This window comes from Schistocerca gregaria, chromosome 10, assembly GCF_023897955.1.
Source record: "Schistocerca gregaria isolate iqSchGreg1 chromosome 10, iqSchGreg1.2, whole genome shotgun sequence".
NCBI lineage: Eukaryota > Metazoa > Arthropoda > Insecta > Orthoptera > Acrididae > Schistocerca > Schistocerca gregaria.
The window spans coordinates 68,460,907-68,485,400 of NC_064929.1; the positions used below are offsets into that span (position 1 = coordinate 68,460,907).

Sequence of the window (24,494 nt, forward strand, 5' to 3'; positions counted from 1 at the left end):
AAAGATACAGATTTGTCTACTATCTTTTCCTAAACCGTTGGCTGCATTCTGATACGTTTTTCAAATCAGTATAATGCAATAATTCTGTAGAATTTGTGGTCATTCGTGTGTCATCTTTCCGCTAAGAGTTCTTCGACGGGGTGCGTTAAACGCAATAATTCGTATTACATGGGGAGTGTCCAAAAAGTGACAGGTAATTCGAAATTCTCCCCCCTCTTTCTTTCCATCTCCCTCCTCACCCCCCCCCCCCTTTCTCTCTCGCTGACCTTGAGGGTTGTTTGCTGTTAGAGCCACATAAAACTAAAAAAATGGTTCAAATGGCTCTGAGCACTATGGGACTTAACAGCTGAACTTACAACAGCAGAACTTATAACTACTTAAACCTAACTAACCTAAGGATATCACACACATCCATGCCCGAGGCAGGATTCGAACCTGCGACCGTAGCAGTCGCGCGGTTCCGGACTGCGCGCCTAGAACCGCGAGACCACCGCGGCCGGCCAACATAGAACTGAAATCGCTTAAAATGAATGTTAAATCGGCGGGGATCAAACGGTATATGGGCTGTTGACCTCTCCTTATGCTGTATCTGTGAAGACAGTAGCTTCAGTTGCAGTTCTGCTAATAGTTCTGATCTGCAAACGGATATGGTTTCGATGTTTCGCACGAACTGATTGTGATGAAGGGAAGCAAAACAGCACATATAACATATATGGGTGAAACAATTTGTCTGACATGCTATCCAAGTTGATGCTGAGCGCGAGAAAGAAAACGAGACACCGTATTTTCACACCACACCATAACACAGTGTTTTCTTCCAAGGTGCCGGTTTTAACAGGAAACGTGTACATTGTTATTTGCAAAAAATACAGCATATGTCCGTCCGGCCGTTCATTACAGTATTGTGCAAAAATCTGAAGGAAATCGGTCAAGACCATCTCTAGATTTTCGGTTACAATGTCAACCAACAACTTGTCTTTATGTACCTAGTAGCATAGTTTCTTATTTCTCGCCATATCGTGCGCTTTTTTTTTTCCTATTGTGCGATGCGTCCGTCTTTTGTTTGTTTTATTAGTGGTGGGAGCGTCTGCTATCGCATTCCAGTGTGGCCGAGCGGTTCTAGGCGCTTTAGTCTGGAACCGCGCGACCGCTACGGTCGCAGGTTCGAATGCTGCCTCGAGGATGGATGTGTGTGATGTCCTTAGGTAAGTTAGGTTTAAGTAGTTCTAAGTTCTAGGGGACTGATGACCTCAGATGTTAAGTCCCATAGTGCTCAGAGCCATGTGAACCATTTTCGTCTGCTATTGCTCTGTGAGTGTTTACATTTTCCGACTACAGTGTGTGTGTGTGTGTGTGTGTGTGTGTGTAGTATATTTTTTTAAATTTTTTCCAGTTGGGGTGATAGTTCTCGTTCGTGTATGCGTGTTTGTGAAGGGAGCTACACTAATTGCTGTGTGTGCAAATTATTGGCACTTGCGGCGAGGGGGTGGGTCCTTTCTGCACAATACGTTTCATTAGTTTAAATAGCGTCTGCTTGATGAAGTTTATCTTGTCATTGATTATGCGTTTCTTCTTTATTACTGTTGGCAGTTCTCTTGTAAGTATAGGAAATGCTTCTTGTTGTCGAATCCATTTTCATGTTCTTTTCTGTTGTGGTAAGGTAATGGGTTTCTCGTGGGAAGTGTCCTCCAAATGTTCAATGGCTGGAATTATAAAAAAAATATGTATTTTACATACACACACACACACACACACACACACACTTTATTCGAAAAATTTATGACTTACAGAGCGAAAGCATACGCTCCCGACACTACCAAAACAAGAAAAGGACGAACGAATCCCGCAATGGCAACACTAAACACACAAAATTGTGAGACTACAGTGGTTCTTCTCAACACAGAAACACGAGAATATTTGGTGCAATAAATGCTCTCTGTGCTAACATCCTACACATACACGAGGAAGAACAGCAGAAGTAAACAACAAAAAACCGTAACATATAATACTGATAATAGTAGTACGTAAAGCGTGGGAAGTATTTATGAGCTAGGAAACACAATTGTAAGAGAAAAAGAACCATATGGTTACAGTCGTCGCTGAAGATACATTATTCTAAAGTGAAACCCCTTCAGTCTTAATAAGACTTTTATTACAGTTGCAGTAGATGGTAATTAAGATATAAAAGTTATCCAGAGATTGTCTTACGCCTGATCTGTGCCGTACAATGACCTACAGATCTGTGTTTTACACTGACGGGCTAGTCTCGCTCCGGCTGTCCTCCTTCCCGCGAGAAGTGTGTCAGTGGGCGAGCGACCGGCAGCGGCGGACTTGCCCACGCACCTGGCTCTCGCCAGCCAATCAGGATGCGGCGCGCGGCGCCTCACCTGTCGCGTCGGCCAATGGGAGGCGCGCACGGCTCGGCGCCCGCCAACGAGCGTCCGGCAGGTGGGCTGCGCCAGGTGAGAGGCGGTGTCGCGGGAGGCGGTGGGGGCGGTTACCTGTCTGCGCTCGCCGCCTACCGAGGGGCGGACTGTTGTTTCCGTTAACACCTTCACCAATCTGCCCTGCAATCTCTCCCTCCGGGACGCGTATCACACGGAGCAATTTTCGTTTCAGGGTTCCTCCACGGCGCGCATAAAAGACAGACACGCAACTACAACAACACAATATATCGTGGTATGCTGAAACAGCGCCGAAGTCGTTTTCTGTCGCGAGACAACAGACGTGCCGCTTTCAGTGATGCCACTAGGAGTCGAAGTCGTTTCTGCTTAGCTGACGCCAGTAGCGTCCCCCACACTATTGAAAAGCAGCATTAAGCCGGGTTCACACGCAACTAAAGTGGTGCCACAGCTAGTGGCGTACTGCAGCAGCTCTATGAGCTCCCGTTTCTCACAGGCTGCTACACATTCTACACTGAATAAAAAGTTCACGGGTTACAACCACCTTGAGTGATTAAAATCACTCGACATTTCGGCCAAGGACTCATTGGTGGGGAGCCGTCGTGGCCGTGCGGTTCTAGGCGCTACAGTCTGGAACCGCGCTGCTGCTACGGTCGCAGGTTCGAATCCTGCCTCGGGCATCGATGTGTGTGATGTTTTTAGGTTAGTTAGGTTTAAGTAGTTCTAAGTTCTAGGGGACTGATGACCTCAGTAGTTAAGTCCCATAGTGCTCAGAGCCATTTGAACTCATTGGCGTGGCTGCCAGTGGACAGTTGGCACGTTCCTTATATACAACTGTCGGCTGTGACGTCACTGGCTCTAGCGGCATCGCCATATACGGGCGTACGCTGTCTCGGAATTCGATGCGTCCGACTGAACCACGCGATCGCTGCGTCCTACCACGTGTTGAGCTGCACGCCACCGGTGTTACCGGTGATTTTTATTTCAGTGGCTTCTTTAATTACACAATCGCAGAAGCCGTCAGTACGAGTCATCACGAATGTTTCGTCAAATTTTATGCGGTGTCGGATTTCTAAAGTATGCTCAGCTGACGCAGATTTCTCGGGGCAGCGTGGGCGATAAAACCTTTAATGCTGCAGTGCGTACTGTTTCTCTGACGTAAGACTGACCATCCAGAGAAGGTATTTTGTGTACCCTAGGCTGAGTTCAGAATAACAGTCATATTTTCTGTCACAGGTGGCATATCATACTCGGGGGCGACATTTCCTGTCTGCAATGCACAATTTCTACCGTACACACATTGTCTCGCAATAGGAAAAGTTTATACAACTCGATATTTTGACTCTATACTACATTTATTTATTTGTATTATTCGTTCATCCAAAAATTTCTCAAGTTTGTGGCATAGACCATAGTTTTGCTACTACTGTGCCGGCCGCGGTGGTCTCGCGGTTCTAGGCGCGCAGTCCGGAGCCGTGCGACTGCTACGGTCGCAGGTTCGAATCCTGCCTCGGGTATGGATGTGTGTGATGTCGTTAGGTTTAAGTAGTTCTAAATTCTAGGGGACTAATGACCACAGCAGTTGAGTCCCATAGTCCTCAGAGTCACTTGAACCACTTGCTAATACTGTATACAAATACACACACACACACACACACACACACACACACACACACAAAACCACACACACACACACACACACACACACACACACACACACACACACACACACACACACACACACACGCACGCACCTAGTACCACATAAAATTTAACAGTAGTATCGGGTTGTTTTTATTTTAGTACCAAAACGTGCAAAATGTACCTGCCCAGCACTGTTTTGACCTTTTCTTGCGTAAGAAAAGGGAAACATACTGAAATCGAACGGAGTACAGCAGCAATTATTACAATAACTACGATAGAATGCTAGTGTTTTGAAAACCGGCTGATCCCGGCGGAGGTTCGAGTCCTCCCTGGGGCGTGGGTGTGTGTGTTTGTCCTTAGGATAATTTAGGTTAAGTAGTGTGTAAACTTATGGACTGATGACCTTAACAGTTAAGTCCCATAAGATTTCACACACATTTGAACTTTTTTTTTCAAAACCAGGGAGCGCTCGGATGATGCTTTCCAGTGGCGGGGAAATGCTAGTGGAATCTCAGGGTACAAGTGAATTGAACATTTTGTGGCATGACAGAAGTTGCGTCGCTGAAAACTAGGATTTCACACATGGAGCTGCGCTGCTACTTCAGTATGCCATTAACTGTAGCGTCACTGTAGTTGCATGTGTGAGCGCGCCGTTAGGCCACTCGCTGCTGGTGTATTTCAACACGGCAGTCCTATGTCCCAGTTTTCAAGACTTAATTGGTGCTGTCGTGCGATAAATTTCAGTGTTATCACTTTATTGCCGGAAAAAATGACAAAAATCGGTCGCCTTTTTTGGAACTACACGAAGTAAGTTTTGCTGTATGAGATACAATAGATCTACAGCGCGCGAGTTTTGCCGATGTGGGACCCGGTCTGAAAACATAGCGAGAGGAGAAGCAATCGCCTGCCGACGTAGAGGCGAGTTTGCCGAGATGACGGAGCGCTGATTGGATTCGCAATGGGGAACACCTGTCGGAACGGAACAGAGCAGAGCAGAGCACAGCCACTGTACGTCCACAGCGCACGGACTGACGGCCGGCGCTCAGCGTTTTTAATAAAGACAACCAGGCTGGGTAGGGGGTGAGAGGGGGGGGGGGAGGGCAGGCGGTGTCCGACTGCCGGGGGAAATTGCGAGCCCCGCTGATAGATTGGCTACTCCGAAAGCTGACAGTCACGTTGTTAATAAGGGGGCGGGGGGGGGGGGGGGGGGGAAGACAGCAGGGGAGAGGAGCAGGAATCACCTCTGAACCGTCAGAAGGGGCAAAGCCAGCCAGTGTAAGAGGCCGGGACACTCAGCGGCAGGCACAATGGAAATCGCTACCCTGATGTCGAGACAAAAGCGTTCGAAACATTTGTCCCAGGAGGTTTCGGGCTTGCAACGGGATGACGATCATGTCTTGCCACGATATTTCTGCTGACAACGATGCAGCCATCATCAGATAAATTTATTTTCAGTGTGAACCTCACCTGAAACTGGCTGAATGGCTGCCAGCAAAAATATCGTTGGAAGATGTAGGCTTCATACAGCTGCAGTCCAGGAAACATTTCAACTGTATAGCAGTCGGTGAATGTGGACATGCTTCCGTATCTCTCTTCAAAGCATCCCACACGTACCCGATGGGATGTGAGTCAAGGTGAACCGGCGGGTCAGTCCATTTGCAGGGTATCCTCTCGTTCCAAGTGTTCCTGCACCTGAGCTGTTCGCCGCGGTCGCGCATTAGCACCCATGAAAACGAAGTCACGGCTGACTACGCTGCTGAAAAGGCGCGAGTACAGTGTTTCAGTGACTTTGACTGGTGAGTGTATCCTGCTCAAACATTCGTTGGTTAGCACCCCTGCAACATCATGCCTCGCCTCAACGTAAACTGTGGGCCAGCAGAACGATCGTTATCAACAATGCTGGATGTACTCTCACATGGCGAGTGGTGGGATCACGTAATGGTTAAAATGCGCTTGAGCACTATGAGACTTAACTTCCGGGTGGCCGTGCGGTTCGAATCCTGCCTCGGGCATGGATGTGTGTGATGTCCTTAGGTTAGTTAGATTTAAGTAGTTCTAGGTTCTAGGGGACTGATGACCTCAGATGTTAAGTCCCATAGTACTCAGAGCCATTTGAACCATTTTGAACCGAGGCAGGATTCCAACCTGTGACCGTAGCGGTCGCGCGGTTCCAGACTGAAGCGCCTAGAATCGCTCGGCCACACTGGCCGGCTACACTCAGGAACGTTGTGGAATGTGATCGTGTAATTTTTGTCTTTGAATAAAAGTGTCATTTCTGTTGGTCTCATTGCGTGTTTATTTCAATTTTTTGGTAGATGACGCAGAGGTTGTTGTCTGATGATGCCGCATATGTGCTCGATTGGAGACAGATCTGGTCGTCAAACTGTAGAGCATGTTGGATTACAACAGCGGTATGTGGGCGAGAGTTATCCTGTTGGAAAGCACCCTCTCAAATGCTACTAATGAATGGCAGCACGACAATTTGAATCAACAGCTCCTTCTTGGTGTTGCTATTTTTTGCCCATCAGTGTATACGTAACAGAAATTTTGAGAGATTCGCTGGCTTTGTACCTTGCATTATTTATAGTATCTGTGACACACAAAACAGGATTCATACCATGAAGCGAAGACTAGAGTAGATGAAGTGTCTCAGAAAAATGGTTTGTGGCAGCTTTCTGTAATTGCATAAGTGCTCTCTGTCAGTCTAAACGAAACAGGAATGAAACTTCCTGGCATATTAAAACTGTGTGCCGGATCGAGCCTCGAACTCGGGACCTGCGCCTTTCGCGGGCAAGTGCTCTACCCAAGCACGACTCACGCCCCGTCCTCACAGCTTCACTTCTGCCAGTACTTCGTCTCCTACTTTCCAAACTTTACAGAAACTCTCCTGCGAACCTTGCAGAACTAGCGCTCCTGGAAGAAAGGATATTGCAGAGACATGGCTTAGACACAGCAAGGATCGCAGGAGAGCTTCTGTAAAGATTGGAAAGTAGGAGACGCGGTACTGGCAGAAGTAAAGCTGTGAGGACAAGGTGTGAGTCGTGCTTGGTTAGCTCAGTTAGTAGAGCACTTGCTCGCGAAAGGTAAAGGTCCCGAGTTCGAGTCTCGGTCGGGCACACAGTTTTAATCTGCCAGGAAGTTTCATACCGGCGCACACTCCGCTGCAGAGTGAAAATCTCATTCTTGGAACAGGAATGGTCCAGACGTGAGGCAGCTGATGGTGCGACGGAAACAGAATGTACGTGAAAGTGTGCGGAAATGCAGAAAAAAGGGCATGTCGTCCTCTTTAGCCCTCGAAGATGTCAACAACTAACCTTCAGTCACGAAGACACTGTGTATTCCAGCCAACATCGCTGCTGAATAGGTAGCAATAGTGACTTACAACATTAATAATTATTGCTATTGATCGAATTCAATTACAATAAACATCGTAATATTTAGATTATCTTTCAATCATAAAGTAATTACGTCTGGAGATATGCTCAGAAGTACTCGTGGAGCTCCGCATCGGTGTGGTCTTATATACGGAGAGTAATTATTTCTGTCAATGTTTGTGGGCATGTCGGCTGGTACCCTCAGATATATTTAGTTGGTGCATTAGTTGGTAGCATTTTTGTTTTGAATTGTTAGTATTCGGATTGCTATGTCACTTTTTACTTGTAGTTCACTGTTGCTATTTGTGTTTACATGTTATCATTTTGTCATCTGGAGACAGTGAGTGGAGCTATGGACGATAGAAAATGGAGTGCCAAGTGGAGAAACTGGAACTTTGCCGACCGATTTTTATGTCGTGAGTTCAGCAGAGGGGTGACAGCAGCGAAGGTAGGCTGAAGCATTTCCACCGTGTATGGAGATAACGCCAGTGGACAGAGCACGGCAAAAAATGGTTTAATCGTTTTAAGGAGGATCATTTTGACATTCGGGGTTTGATGAAGATCGTTTAAGGACATTAATCCACAATTAACCGAGTCAGTGAACTCGACAAATGGTAAATGTGATGAGCTGTGATCATTGCACCATTCTGCGACACTTGGGTGCAAAGAGGAATGTTCACAAAAATCACCGGGTGGGATCTATGCAAGCTGGTCACCAAGTACCTCGTCAACAACGCCGGCTACTCCTATCAAATGTCGCTGTCCGTGACGATATGGTGTCGTTATGCTGACTTTAGGAAAACAAAGGAATGGTTGAGTCCAAACAAAGCAGCAGCGCGCGCTCACAAAAGATTATGTTACGCGTCTGGTGGAACAGTGACGATGTGGTGTAGGCTACTACAAATTGCATCCCCGACGTGTAACCATCGCTGCTGCAAAATAATTATTAACAACTGAGACGAACTAGAGCAACGGCCTTGCCGCAGTGGATACACCGGTTCCCGTGAGATCACCGAAGTTAAGCGCTGTCGGGCGTGTCCGGCACTTGGATGGGTGACCATCTGGGCCGCCATGCGCTGTTGCCATTCTTCGGGGTGAACTCAGGCTCGCGTTGCCAATTGAGGAGCTGCTCGACCAAATAGTAACGGCTCCCGTCAAAGAAAATCATCATAACGACCGGGAGAGCGGTGTGCTGACCACACGACCCTCCTATTCACATCCTCATCTGAGGATGACACGGCGGTCGGATGCTCCCGATGTGTCCTGTAGACGGAGTGCTTCTGAGATGAACTGAAGGTGGAATACAAGGATAACGACTAGGGAGAATGCGTGGAGCGATGCTTCTACAAGATAACGCCCGCCCGCACTCCGATAGTCGAGAACCACTATATAGCCAGTGAGTTGGGAAGTCATTCCGCACCCACCTTGTTCATCTGATATTACGCCGTGACATTTTCACCTTTTCCGTTCCGTATCGAAAAATATTCAAAGAACTTCCTTTCCGGATGAAAATGCGTTCCGAACATGGCTCGACGGGTTCTTCGCCTCAAAACCACGAGAATTCTACAGTCGCGGAATCGAAAAGTTACCCGAGCGTTGGCAATCTGTTGTAACTAGTGAAGGAGAATATATTATTGATGACTAAAGTCTCTTATGTGTATCTATTATATTTATTAAACTAATGGAAAAACAAAACTTCCTGGCAGATTAAAACTGTGTGCCCGACCGAGAGTCGAACTCAGGACCTTTGCCTTTCGCGGGCAAGTGCTCTACCATCTGAGCTACCGAAGCACGACTCACGCCCGGTACTCACAGCTTTACTTCTGCCAGCAAAGCAAAGGTCCTGAGTTCGAGTCTCGGTCGGGCACACAGTTTTAATCTGCCAGGAAGTTTCATATCAGCGCACACTCCGCTGCAGAGTGAAAATCTCATTCTGGTAATGGAAAAATGCTACGAAATTATTCACCAACCAAATCTTTGTGAGTATCATTATCGGTGTGATATTTTACAAGAGAAGTAATTGTTACCGCGGATTTTGGTGTATATATCCATCGATGTCTGCTTCCGCGCAAACCTCCATTTATAGCAGCCGAATTATGACACAGATTTTTAAAACATAATTACACACATTTTCTCCGTCAATATAAAGAGCCTTTGGAAAGGCCTTCAGTGACATGTAATGTGCTGAGTCTGATCAAATAGTGACAACATAGGGTCGCAAATCACCGCTTGTATGGGCTACATACAGGGGACCCTTCTTGTACATTTAAATGAGTCACTATCAACTTACGTCACTGACATATCGGTGTCTCGGGTGCGTCTTGGCGTCCTTACCTGAAACAGAAAGAAAGAAACACTCATCAGTTTCGAGTATTTCCCTATGCGTCTCATATTTGGCGAACATTTTTCAAAACACTGCAAACATATTTAAAACTTATAAAATTAGTAAAATGTTTTTCATGGAGAAAACGTACGCTCTCTATATTCTGAGGCACCCCAGTGCAGGGTACCTCAGAATATAGAGAACGTACCTAACATTCATTCATATTCTGGAGCCTATACAGAACAACTTGACAGAGTATGTGTCGTTCTAAAAAAAAGTCTGCGTCTTCACACACAATTCATCTGACAGATGAACATGAGCGACACACATCGCATATACAGGACGAAACTTTGGAAACACATCAAAACACACTCAGTCAGCTGGAAATGAAATAAACGTTTGAAGTTGGACTTATATGCGAAGCTTGAGATTTTCATAGAGAAACTTTAGGAACTCATACAGAACAACTACATTGGACAAAACAGTTCACACTGAAAAATCGGAATCGAACTGAATCGAGTTTAAAAAAAAACCATAGAAGTTTCTACAATACATTAATGTAACATCAATAAAATGTATTCAGAATTTATGAAAAGCTCAGTTTTACGTGTAATCTAAGATATACATCCCTAAATACATTAAGGATTGCGATGGAATAATATAAAAGCTTCCACGCAGTTTTATTTTACTTTTCAAATTAAAATAACTAATTTTATGCTAGCACCTACTTCTTCTAGAACCTTTGTGGCATCTTACATGTTCGCATTGCGATTTTGTTTTGAAATGTGTAGTGACGAAAACAGGTGATGCGCTACAGTAGCACAGAGCAAAAGTGTATCCATCCACATACGCGGCAAATACTCTTCATATCCGTTGAAGCTTGTATCACAACTTTCAGTATCGCAAATAACAGCAGTGTTGCTGCACCATTTCAAGGCGCCACAGAACTTACACGCCATATCGCTATTGCCGCATACACCACACACGTGGGCCCCAAAAGTTAACTGCACGACTCAAAAAAGATCTCAATCTACCCTACGATGATCGTCAGTAATAGAAACATGTAGTGTTGGTTGAAACAAAAGCGACTGCAGTACTGAAACTATGATTTGGTTTTATTCCTACAAGTGTAAAAGATCGGTCAAAGACGAAAACGTAGCACGCCTCACGTTCAGAGCCAAGGACCTTACTAGCATCACCGAGCGAGGTGGCGCAGTGGTTAGCACACTGGACTCGCATTCGGGAGGACGACGGTTCAATCCCGTCTCCAGCCATCCTGATTTAGGTTTTCCGTGATTTCCCTAAATCGCTTCAGGCAAATGTCGGGATGGTTCCTTTGAAAGGGCACGGCCGATTTCCTTCCCAATCCTTCCCTAACCCGAGCTTGCGCTCCGTCTCTAACGACCTCGTTGTCGACGAGACGTTAAACACTAACCACCACCACCACTTACTAGCATTCTTTTTTAACACCACTACTGGAAACTTGGGTTCACAAGAATGAGAACAACGACTCAACATGCATTCACTCCAGAACTGCTTCTATTATTTGTTAACTGACAGCAGGTTCCCGTGACAGCACGTTCGGTGACAGTTCAACCTGACTGGGCGCTGACCTCGTTCAAGCTACTACTTCTGGGGTCTTTTTACACTGACTGTTTCCACGACTTCTTGTCCGCCACACGCTTTCCGTCTTGTACAAGTCAAAATCCTTTTTCCTAGTTCATTGCACTGCTCCAAACGTCACTTCTTTTAAATTCGTTACACCGTCCTTCTTTCCTTTCTCTCTCTTTCTCAGTGTCTTAGTTCCGCTCTTTGCAGCTGCCGCTTGAAAATGGCATAACAGCTGAAACTGGTCAATACCTGAAGAAAAGTAGTCTGAAAAATTTCTGTAAATGTTTGGATATCGTTTCTTTTATTGCAGAAGGCAGAAACGATACTGATCATAATCAAAAAAGAAACTCTACCTATTGTCGCGTCGTAATTAGAGAGTTAGAGTTTACAAAATGTTTGTGTCGTGGTTAGTTTATTGTAGTTTTTGTTTTGTTTTTGATAGCATGTAAGTGTCGTCAGCACAGAACCATAGGAGCTACACTGCTCACTACGCTTGGTTTTCTCCAAGGCACAGTGTTCGGCACACAGCCGTGTGTGAACTGCGCAACAAACATCCTTGTCCTATTCTAAACATTCATGGTGGTGTCTGTTTGTACTATGTCGTGTCTCCCTACCACTTTCGCGCAACGACGCTCTGAGCGTGTTTTTTTAGGGAATTGACTTGTTTGAACCTGGGACCTGTTGCTGGTAAGGAGACGCCAGACCACACATGATATGTAGACTCCAGAAGAGTTCAGTGAGACTAGCGGTGATATAACCAAATACTTAATGATCTCAGCGTCAGCTCCACTGCACTCCCTGTAATAGAATCTTAATACTAACTAAATTTAGTGCAAGGGGTTCAAGGCTTTCCTATGTTTAGTTAGCTGGTAAAATAACGTCGAAAAAGCACTTAAGTTCACCATTGGAAATTTTATTCTACGCACAAAACATCGTTTATAAATTGCACTACTGATAAAAGAAAATGTTTTAATACAGGATGGTAAAAACCAACTGCGTTCAACAAAAATGCGAACGAATATTCCCTGAATGGGTTTCCAAGTTCTACAATGGATCGAAGGATGACCTATGCCATATCACATCTATAATCTAGGTTTAATTTAAGTTTCACAAGAGAGAAAACTATCAAAATGGTCTACAGTGACCCTCAATTATCTTTAATTACTTATCTAACTTGTCGTAAATCACAGTGGCTGATTTGGCTTCTCAATAACTATATAAAAGAAAAATCATCGCGTTTCAGATCTGTTCTTCAAGTGGCAAATGTGAACACCATGAGTTTTAATTAACGACCAACACTAGTATTACGCAAAAAGGGGATGTAACAGATGAGACTTCTGCAGTTCTGAGTGAAGCTTTATGCGCTGTTATGAGGCATCGCGTGCGTTCATTACCTTATCGGTGTTTAGGCAGCGTAAGGGCAGCGGCGGGCAGCACAGCTCCGCTCACCTCACCATCTAGGAAGCAACTCTCGCCTAACTTCTCCTTACTACAATTTACAGAAGTTGGTTAAAAAAACTATCTTGCTGTGTTTTCATCTGACCAATCAGGGTCTCGATGTTAACCTTAAGCTCCGCCTACAAAAATTCTGTCTATCCAATGAGAAACGTTATACTTTTCGTGGTGGGGCAATGTTTTTAAAGTTCGCAACGTAACAGAGACGCTAAAAAGTCTCACGCTAAAACCTGCAGCTTCTGTGGTTCTTTTAGCGTTATCGTAAGATCTATACTGTTCTTCTGGAGAGCTCTATCTTTTAACATGGGCTAGCGGGAGCTCCTAATGTAACAGACACGCGAAAAAGTCTCACGCTAAAACTTGCGGGTGCTAGTGGCCCTTTTTGTGTTATCGGAAGATCTATACTGTTTTTCTGGAAGGCTCTAGTTTTTAACATGGACTGGGGGGGGGGAGGGGGGGGGGGGGCGGGTGGTTCTTGACGTAACAGAGACGCGAAAAAGTCTTACGCTAAAACGTGCGGATGGTAGTCTCAGAGGTAGGCTGGCGACGTGGGTGTCCAGTCCGTCCCTTATCGTAGGGCCTTCTAGCTTAACACGGTTCTGCTCTCGGCTTCTGTTCTCGTTTCTCCCCTCGGAACTGCGTCTCTCTCACGGTGGGAAGGTATGACAAGCATTTAGGCATTCTTGTGTTAGTCTGTGGTATTCCATTTGCTCACTCGTTACTCGTATTACTTCGGTTAATTTAATGTCACGATTTATTCGGAGCTATGTGACATACTACTGGAATTACTTATCATGTCACGGTTTTCATGGAAGGTGTTGAATTTGTCTGACACCTTACACTCCAGTAGTTTATTATAAGGTATCCTGCCGTTATTCGGGCCTGGAAAAATATAAAGGTGGTCTGCACAAAGCAGGAAGCTCTAAATTTGTCATTTCCACTACTTGTTCCTCAAGCTACATCACTGGGCCCACCACTATTTCGACAGCCAGTCTGGTGTTCGATATTACAGTGGGTGCTCAGCCAACATCCTACAGAAACATTACCTTACCAGAATGCCAATGGAAGTGAATACACACATGTCGACATTTTAATGTTCTCTACATTACGAGTTCTCCAAGGTAAAGCTTTGGCCCACTGCTTTTCTCACTGCCAGAAGGGCACAGCAACTACCCTGTGCTATTGTAGGCTAGCAGGCACATTCCTTTCTGATCCGTCCCCGCAAGATAGCACAATATTCTCACATAGGAATATGGACAGTCCATCCCAGAAAACTGTGGATGCCGGAGCTCAGGTAAATGCAGAGTACATTGACTTCCAGAATGCATTCGCTACAGTTCCACATTACCGGTCAATGAACAAAATACCAGCGTATGCGATATCACACCAACGGTGTGATTATGCTAAAGAGTTTGTGCAAACAGAATATGGCATGTCATTCTGAAACGAAGCTAGTCTTAAGACGTAAAGGTAATTTAGAGCCTACGCCAAGGGACATACACTATGTGATCAAAAGTATCCGGACACCTCCAAAACTATACGTTTTTTTTATAAGGTGCATTGTGCTGCCACCTACTGCCAGGTACTCCATATCAGCGACCTCAGTAGTCATTAGTCATCGCGAGAGAGCAGAATGGTGCGCTCCGAGGAACTCATGGACTTTGAGCGTGGTCAGGTAATTGGGTGTCACTTGTGTCACACGTCTGTACGCGAGATTTCCACACTGCTAAACTTCCCGAGGTCCACTGTTTCCGATGTGATGGTGAAGTGGAAACGTGAAGGGACATGTACAGCACAAAAGCGTGCACACCAACCTCGGCTGTTGGCTGGCAGAGACCGCTGACTCAGGATCCACTTTAACGGAAGGTGAGAAAACTTGGTGATAGTGCCACCCAAAACAATAAGGGGTGCAAGCCATCGCCATGAAAATGGTCGAGCGGCTGCTCATAAGCCACACATCACGCCGGTAAATGTCCAGTGTAAGGTGCGTAAACATTGGACGATTGAACAGCAATGCAAGAACGTTGTGTGGACTGAGGAATCACGGTACACAATGTGGCGATCCGATGGTAGGGTGCGGATATGGCGAATGCCCGGTGAACGTCATCTGCCAGCGCGTGTAGTGCCAACAGTAAAATTTGGATGCGGTGGTGTTATGGTGTGGTCCTGTTTGTCATGGAGGGGACTTGCGCCCCTTGTTGGTTTGGGTGGCATTGTCACAGCGCAGCCCTACATTGATGTTTTAAGTACTTTCTCGCTTTCGACTGTTGAAGAGCAAGCAATTCGGGGATGGCGATTGCATCTTTCAGTACGATCGAGCACCTGTTCATAATGCTCTGCCTGTGGCGGAGTGGTTACACGACAATAATATTCTTGGAATGGACTGGTACTGGACAGAGGTCTGACCTGAATCCTATAGAACATCTTTGGGATGCTTTGGAACACCGATTTCGTAGCAAGCCTCACCGACCGACACCGATACCTCTCATCAGTGCAGCACTCCGTGAAGAATGGGCTGCCATTCCCCAAGGCAGCACCTGACCGAACGTATCCCTGCAATAATGTAAGCAAACATCAAGGCTTACGGTGGGCCAGCACCACATTGAGTTCCAGCATTATCGATGGAGGGTGGCACGAACTTTTAAGTTCCTAGAAAAATCAGCCAAGACATTGCTGCCTTCTACGTATACCCTTTGAAAAGACCATCAAGAAGAAAGATTCGAGCCCACACGGTGGCTTACCAAGAATGGCTCTTCCCGCGAACAGTACGCGACCGGAACGAAGAAACAGGAAAGCGTCAGTGGTACACAAAGTACTCTCCGCCACACACCGCAAGGTGGCTTGCAAAGTATAGGTAAGGATAAGGAAGGTCATTCCGGCGAGTTTTCTCGAAGCTTCTGGGCTATTCATGCTACTTTTACCGAATGTTTATACACTGCAGCGGTTTGTTCAAATGGTTCAAATGGCTCTGAGCACTATGGGACTCAACTGCTGTGGTCATTAGTCCCTTAGAACTTAGAACTACTTAAACCTAACTAACCTAAGAACATCATACACATCCATGCCCGAGGCAGGATTCGAACCTGCGACCGTAGCAGTCGCACGGTTCCGGACTGCGCGCCTAGAAGCGGTTTGTTAGCTGGTATCTTGTTGGTTTGTAACCTTGGAGGTAAGATACTGTGCTGAGTACAGAATTACGAGCATTGTAATGTTCGTGATACCAGGTGTTATCCCACTGCAGCTTTCACTGCATGTCAAGAACATTACAAGTTTCCTATACTGCTTCAGAGCAAGAGCTTGTAAGTAATGTTTGCGGACAGCGTCAGCTACGCAACGCGTGTCAGAGGGAGTGCAGAGTGGAGATTAGATAGCGGCTCGCCATCGTTCCCTTCCTCAATGCGCGGCCGTCAAGCAGACGAGACGCGCCACAGCAGAACACGCTCCCGGGGAAAACCCGCGTCTGGTCGGCGCGGGGAGCACACTTTCACAGGCCGCGACTTGGTCACGAATGGAACAGCGACTGAAAAGGCAGAATAAATTTCACGTCTATGGTCACAAACGTGTAGGTCGTCAGACTACATGTTTCGGTCAGTGATGATCATCATCAAATCTGTTTTATAAAAAAAAAAATTCCTAATATATTGGAGCCATAGTGACGATTTTGTGTTTAGCATCTCACGATACCAGAATGGCTCCAGGATATTGAAAAACGTTATTTATAAGACAGGTCTGAAGATGATCGTGACTGACCGAAACCGCTAGCGTGTGCACCTACAAATTTGAACTCCAGACGTAAAATTTGAAGAAATTTAGTGTACACTGCCAAGAGGCAGCAGTCTTGGCGTCAGACATTTGGGCGAATGGTTCAAAAGGCTCTGAGCACTATGGGATTTAACATCTGAGGTCGTCAGCCCCTAGAACTTAGAACTACTTAAACCTAACTAACCTAAGGACATCACACACATCCATGCCCGAGGTAGGATTCGAACCTGCGACGGTAGCGATCGCGCGGTTCCAGACTACAGTGCGAGGAGATGGAGATCTCTTCTGAACAGCACGTAGCAATGTATCCTCGATATGCTCAATAATGTTCTTGTCTGGGGAGTTTGGTTGCCAGTGGAAGTGTTTAAAATCAGAAGAGTGTTGCTGGAGCCACTTTGTAGCAATTATGGACGTGTGGGTTGTCGCATTGTCCGGCTGGAATTGCCAAAGGCAGTCGGAAAGCACAATGGACATAAATGGATGCATGTGTTCAGACAGGATGCTTACGTACGTGCCACCTGTCACAGTCATATCTGGACGTATCACTCGAACTGCACAGTGTGCACGAGCTTCAACACTCCCCTGGTGACATGCAGGGCCCGTGGATTCACGAGGTTGTCTCCATACCCGCACACGTCCATCCACTCGATACAACTTGTCGCTCGTCCGACCAGGCAACATGTTTCCAGTCACCAACAGTCCATTGTCGGTATTGACGGTTCCAGGCGAGGCGAAAAGTTTTGTGTCGTGCAGTCATCCAGGGTACACGAGTGGGCCTTCGGCTCCGAAAGCCCATATCGATGATGTATCATTGAATGGTTCCTGCGCTGACACTTATTGATGGCCCAGCACTGAAATCTGCAACAATTCGCAGAAGCGTCACGCTGAACGATTCTCTTCTGTCGTCGTTGCTCCCGTTCTTGCAGGATCTTTTTTCGACCTCAGCGATGTCGGGGATTGGATATTTTTAACGGATTCGTGATATTCACGGTACACTCGTGGAATTATCCTGCGGGATAATACCCACTCCATCGCTGCCTCGGAGATGCTGCGTCCCATCGCCGACTATAACATCACTTTCACACCCGCTTAAACCTTGATAGCCTGCCATTGTAGCGGCAGTAACCGATCTCACCACTATACCAGACCCTTTTTGTCTTACATAGGCGTTGCCGACCGCAGCGCCTTATTCTGCATGTTTACATATCTGTGTATTTGAATACGCATGCCTATACCAGTTTCTATGAGGCTTTAGCGTATATTGCTCTGTTCCTCTCTTATTTGGTGGTGGTGGAGCCTTCCTTGCGGAAAGGCCGATGCACCCGTGCTGACAGAAGGCTACCTCGCGGACTTTTTTCGTCCTCAGTGGCGAGCTCTTTAGGAGAAGCGTCCCACCGTGATGTACCTGGTGTGTGGGGGCGCCGCTGTATTTTTAGCGGACACGTGCAGTACCGGGGCGCCTCTTGCTGCGGGATGCTACTGCCCGGCGTCCATCTCGCTTTTATTTTCGTCGCCCTTTGATCCGCGTCCCACGCCTCTTCCATGTTCTCTGCTTCCCTCCCGTCATCCCCGCCAAAAAGATGGACACGACCTGGCAGAACTCGAAGGTTGCAATATTTGTCTGGCCCCGAACACTCTGAAAGATGTTCGTTAACTACTCTTTTTTCAAATTATTGGCTTTGCACAAGTTCCGAGTCGTTAATCTCTTGCAAAGACATTCTTTATCCGGGATATCGATTGCCAAAAGTGCCACAGTCTGCGGCCAGTAAAGTGAACGTAGTCAGGAGTGTCCAACCCGCGGCCCATGGGTAGCATGTGGCCCCAAGCAAGTACCAACCTGGTCAAAGAAGTGAGGAAAGTGAGTACCTATCACATGATCATAAAAAGTTCCCTAAAAATTCGTTTATATAAAGTTATGATCAACTGAGTATTTTCAATCAAACTCCCGCGACACGATGCTGTATTCTCACTGGCACAAGTTCCGAGTCGTTAATCTCTTGCAAAGACATTCTTTATCCGGGATATCGATTGCCAAAAGTGCCACAGTCTGCGGCCAGTAAAGTGAACGTAGTCAGGCGTGTCCGACCCGCGGCCCATGGGTAGCATGTGGCCCCAAGCAAGTACCAACCTGGTCAAAGAAGTGAGGAAAGTGAGTACCTATCACATGATCATAAAAAGTTCCCTAAAAATTCGTTTATATAAAGTTATGATCAACTGAGTATTTTCAATCAAACTCCCGCGACACGATGCTGTATTCTCACTGGTGCATAGCGTTCTTAACACTGCCGGCCGAGCCACATTTGAACCCCTAGAGTCTCGTTGCTATAACAGGCCAATCCGCCAACCGCGCTTGACAATGCCAACTGGGTGATAGATTTAACATGTTTGGTAGATAGCTCATTTAGGTGACATAAATAGGCGTTTTAAAGCTAGAAACCTACAAATCTGTACAACATTTCAAACAATAAATACGTTCTAAATGAACTATTGCAAGCACAATTTTTTTCCGTTTCAACACTTTGGCCAAACATAATCCCAAACACGATATGAAATATGGAGCCATGTTCTTTTACTTGATGCAAGAATTTCTAAATCTATTTCAGGATTTACGAAAAAGTAATCATAATTTTTGTATTTACGCGAAACCTTTAAGAAACAATTCTGATAAATCCCCAGAAAATTTCAGATGGAATGCATAGAGTAACATTCTGGCGCAAAAAAAGGAAAAGAAAGAGAGAAATTTGCTTGCGTGTCTTTTACAAATCATACATGCCTACAGAAAAAAAAATCCGTTGTTGAACAGTCATGCGTTATATGTGTCATATTTGTCTGGAAGCACGTACGTTGCTGCTGGACACTGGCTTTCAAAAGTAAAGCACACAAAGAGTAAAAATAAAACCTAAATCTCTGATGAACATCTTGAGAACACACTGATATATATATATATATATATATATATATATATATATATATATATATATATATATAATTATTAACAAATATATCAGAGCAAGGGTCCGCCTTGATCGAAAACACTTCTGTTGTTTTTTCATCTATTCCCAAATAAGTCTCATCGACAAATATCGCCATTATTACATGTGTAATGCTAGAGTCCAATAACGTTTTACAGTGTTTCATAAGTATGCTATTTCTGCATGTTTTAGATTCAAACTACACACTGACGATCGCGATATTTATCACTGAAACTAGTTTCGGAATAAACAAACAAATAATAAAAGTGTTTTGCATCAAAGCGGACCCACAATCCCATTTCGTTGTTTTTGTATCCAAAAACGAACCAATGGAACAGTTTCAAGATAAAATTATTGTAAAATTATTAATCACATGTCACCTATAAACTGTCAAATTAATTCCATTTTGCTTCATTATAATAATCGATCACAAATTAACTAATTCTAAATTACTCAAATATGTTAACTGATGAATCCAAGCTTTTCGTTTATTTATTATGTGCGACTTAAAAATAGTCGTCTATGTAGCCCAGCTAAGGTAAAAGATTGGACTCCCCTGTTATAGGTGATATTTTGGAGCTGAGCTTGTCACTGGTAGGCCTATGTACACCGTTGTCCAGAAGAGAGAGCTTTAGTCATTTTTGTTTTGCCTTGCTACGGACAAGTCGTGTTTCCTCCCCCTCCACCACCTCCTCCTCCTAGACACTTGGTGGAGCTGACTTGCAGGCGAGGACATGTTTCGACAGCCGTCCTCGTGCGACAGTCAACGATGATTGCGGTAAGACGGCGCCGTGCTCGAACTGCTTGGCGTAACATTTTGTCTGAAACACTTTCAACTCTACAGGTGTACCTGAAGTCGTGTTCAGACTTAACGTCTGTTACTCAAAGAGAGAGATCCTCGTTGCACGTGGTGCAGTATCCATATTTCACCTGTCCGTCTGTAGGTTTGCGTACTGGCTTTGTTACACTCCCGTAGATTTAATGTCGCTTTAAATGGTGTGTATGAAGTGTTCTTTTGTTCTGATTGCCATATGGCGTGGACTTGTATACCACATTATCCATAATGGAACAAGTGTGAGTTGATTCTTTGTCATAGCTCATTGATTTGCTGAGTAGTAAGCGGAAATTTCTCAAAACTTTCTTTTCTGTACTTTCCCAGCCTATTCGATTATGAAATCTGAACAGCATCTGAATGGTATATCTGCTCTTATACATTCATTATTCTGCTCGATCTCAGAATGAACTTGACAGTGAATTCTGCCTTCAGCGGAACTATTAGTTGAATTGAATTCCAGCAACATTTAAAATTCTTTGCTTGCCTTTACGGTTTGCAAGGCAAGTCAGCATTGTCGGAACTACGACACTTAGTACTGATCAAAATTATATACGACCTGAGTATTCCATGTTATGTTTTTTGTGCACAGGCGTTAGGATCATACTGTCAGGTTGCACAAAAAAATGGCTCAAATGGCTCTGAGCACTATGGGACTCAACTTCTGAGGTCATCAGTCCCCTAGAACTTAGAACTACTTAAACCTAACTAACCTAAGGACATCACACACATCCATGCCCGAGGCAGGATTCGAACCTGGGACCGTAGCGGTAGCGCGGTTCCGGATGAAGCACCTAGAAGCGCTCGGCCACAGCGGCCGGCTGCTCGAGGACTAGCTTAGGTGGGTTATTATACTTTGCTTGTGAGTTGACGAAGCCAAAAGATGTGAAAGCAAATAAGTACCAGAAGTGTCTTGGGATTCGCAGAAATTTCAAGACATTCCATGCACACAAAAGTGTCATTCTGTAGAAGTGTCATTCCGTAAAATTGTGATAAACTCGGTCGTTAGAGGGTACTGAGTGCGGCGTGTGGTCTTTTAGTAATGTAATTCGTCTTCGGAAGTCCGCGGTTGAGCATTAAGCGAACGTTTTCGCTGCAGCTGAACCTGGAATGCATCCGCGCAGTATCTTGCTGCTCGCTGACATGAATAATCGCCGTGATTCACGGAGCGCTGGACAAACCGAGCGTGTGGACAGGCATTAGCCAGTCGCAGCGGGCACTTGGGAAGTGATTCATCCGCGTGCCAGGCTGTCCGATAAGAATTCAAATTGCGACCTGCTCGATAGCGGATTACACGCAGATCAGTTTGCGACTACAAACGTGACAATCTAGTTCCGGCGTTGCATAGATTGCGAGTGGTGGTGGTCCACCTCATTTTTACGCAGTCTCCTCGAAAACGAGTCAAAATTATATTTTACATAAAAACAGCTCGCCATTTTTCAAATTGTTCCACAGCTCTAAAGAGAGAGTTATAAAAAGTACGAGACAGTAAGAATATCACCAAAACACAACAACAGAACTTCTCACCTTTATGCCATAAGTCTTGTGAGGTGGGACAGAATTCAAACGACATACCCCCTCATGAGGTTGGCCGACAGAACTCACCAATATTGCATTACGTGTTTCTGGAGCTAAACTGCCGAATTAGGTGGTTTCTGGAGGTAACCTGCTACGAAAATCTGGTGTTTCTGTATTTATATCATCACTCGGAAAAACATTGTGAAGCGCTTGGCAGAACATACTTCCGATTATAGTACCATATGCTAGTGTGTCTCCCCCTTCTGTTTGCATCTATGTTCGAGAGTCTGCTAAATCAGACTCTTCAACATTGCCGTGAACGACTCTCACAGAAGAAACAAACCTGTTACCATTCGCGCTGCCCTTCTTTGTAGACGGCCAGCGTCCGCTGTTAGTCCTATTAGGTAGGCGGTGCGCACTTGAGCATATTGTAGGGTGGGTCGCACAGGTATTTTGTAAGCACTCTCACTATCTGCAAACTGCTTTGCCTAAAACTGACGTATGTGACCGTACTCCAAGAAAATTTTACACCTTGCTTTATGTATGAAATCATACATTCCAATTACGACTCACTGATATTGTAACTTCAAATTTATTCATATTGCATCGAATTGGCTGCGGTTATCGACTACATTATAAACATCTTCATAGATTACATGCAATGGACTAGAGGAACCAAATGGACTAATACAATGGAACTGTACATGGTAACAGGCTCTAAATAGAAAGTAAAAACCTAAAATTCTTCAAACATGTCTGCAGTGTGATATGCCTGCAATATAGAGTTAACGGAAATGTTAATGAATAACCAAGAAATAGTAAAATATCATAAAATTTAATACGTGTCGTGAAATAAGTATACTTATATAAGAATTACTGTATTTTCATTACTTGTACTATCTCAGCAGTTGAAATAAGTTTATCTTAGCCTTCGAATGTAAACATCTGAATGTGAAAGTCCTACGCGATGATGGTGTATTTATTTTAGTCCTTCCCAGCGAAATAAGTTTCCAGGAGGTATATAACACATTAATGAAATAATTTAAACATACAACGCAGTTAAGGCAGACACTAAAAATAAAAGAATCTTTCTGTAGAAGAAAAAAATTTCGGTACATAATCGGAGAACGAAACTCAGTAAAAGATCCACTTCATACATAAAATTAATGTGCATGGAACAGTAATGCACCTGACCATGCTACCATGCTGCCGAAACCGGCCGTTGTAATAAATATTACTAGAAAGTGAGAGAAGCAGTAAAGATTATCTCATAAACTGACATTGTAATCATAGGTTACTATGTTAAAGTTAATTCCATCCACATGCACTGGCAGAACCAGTGGTACCGACCGGCCGCCGTGTCATCCTCAGCCCACAGGCGTCACCGGATGCGAATATCGAGGGGCATGTGGTCAGCACACCGCTCTCCCGGCCGTATGTCAGTTTACGAGACAGGAGCCGCTCCTTCTCATTCAGGAAGTAGCTCCTCAGTTTGCCTCACAAGGGCTGAATGCACCCCACTAGCCAACAGCGCTCGGCATACAGGATGGTCACGCATCCAAAAAATGGCTCTGAGCACTATGGGACTTAACATCTGAGGTAATCAGTCCCCTAGAACTTAGAACTACTTAAACCTAACTAACCGAAGGACATCACACACATCCATGCTGAAGGCTGGATTCGAAACTGCGTCCGTAGTGGTCCATACTGTAGCGCCTAGAACCGCTCGGCCACTCAGGCCGGCGGTCACCGATCCAAGTGCTAGCCCAGCCAGACAGCGTTTAACTTCGGTGACCTGACGGGAACAGGTGTTACCACTACAGCAAGGCCGTTTGGCCATAGGTTACTATGCTTTTTCGTTTTATAGACTGCACAATTTTACATTTCTGAACGTTTGAAGGAAGATGCCATTCCATTGTTTGCACCACTTCGAAATCCTAACAAAATCTGACTGAATATTTGTGCGACTTTTCTTTTCTGACAGTACTGTGTCAATGATGCAGTGCATCAAAAATCTCTGAGAAACTCGTCGTATTTGGTACGATTCTTGCTGCAAAATTGCCAGAAAACGATACGCTCTAGCCTTACTCGGTATCTTCGTCTTTTTAAACTTGAATGAATCCATGTTGTATGGAATTCGTTGAGGTTAGCAACTGCATTAGAAATTTACGAAATAGTTTTAACTGCTTCTTACCATTAATATATTTATTAACACGAAGCGTTTCGGCAGCATGTTGCTATCATCAGGTGCATTACACGTCCCGTCAGACTGAAACTGTATGCCGGACCGAGACTGGAATTCGGGAGCTTTGCCAAGCACGACTCGCGATCCGTCCTCACAGCTTTAATTCCGCCAGTACCTCGTCTTCTACCTTCCAGACTTCACAGAAGCTCTGCTACAGACCTTGCAGAACTAGCACTCCTGGAAGAAAGGATATTGCGGAGACGTATCTTAGACAAATCCTGGGGTCATGCCGGGATTAGCCGAGCGGTCTCAGGCGCTACAGTCGTGGACTGTGAGGCTGGTCCCGGCGGCGGTTCGAGTCCTCCCTCGGTGTTGGATGTCTGTGTTTGTCCTTAAGATAATTTAGGTTAAGTAGT

General features: G+C 45.1%; 1 pseudogene; it reads left to right on the forward strand.

Moving 5' to 3' along the window:
- The first annotated feature begins 8,387 nt into the window (after positions 1–8,387).
- On the forward strand, positions 8,388–8,505 carry LOC126293864 (5S ribosomal RNA; annotated as a pseudogene).
- The last annotated feature ends 15,989 nt before the right edge of the window (positions 8,506–24,494 follow it).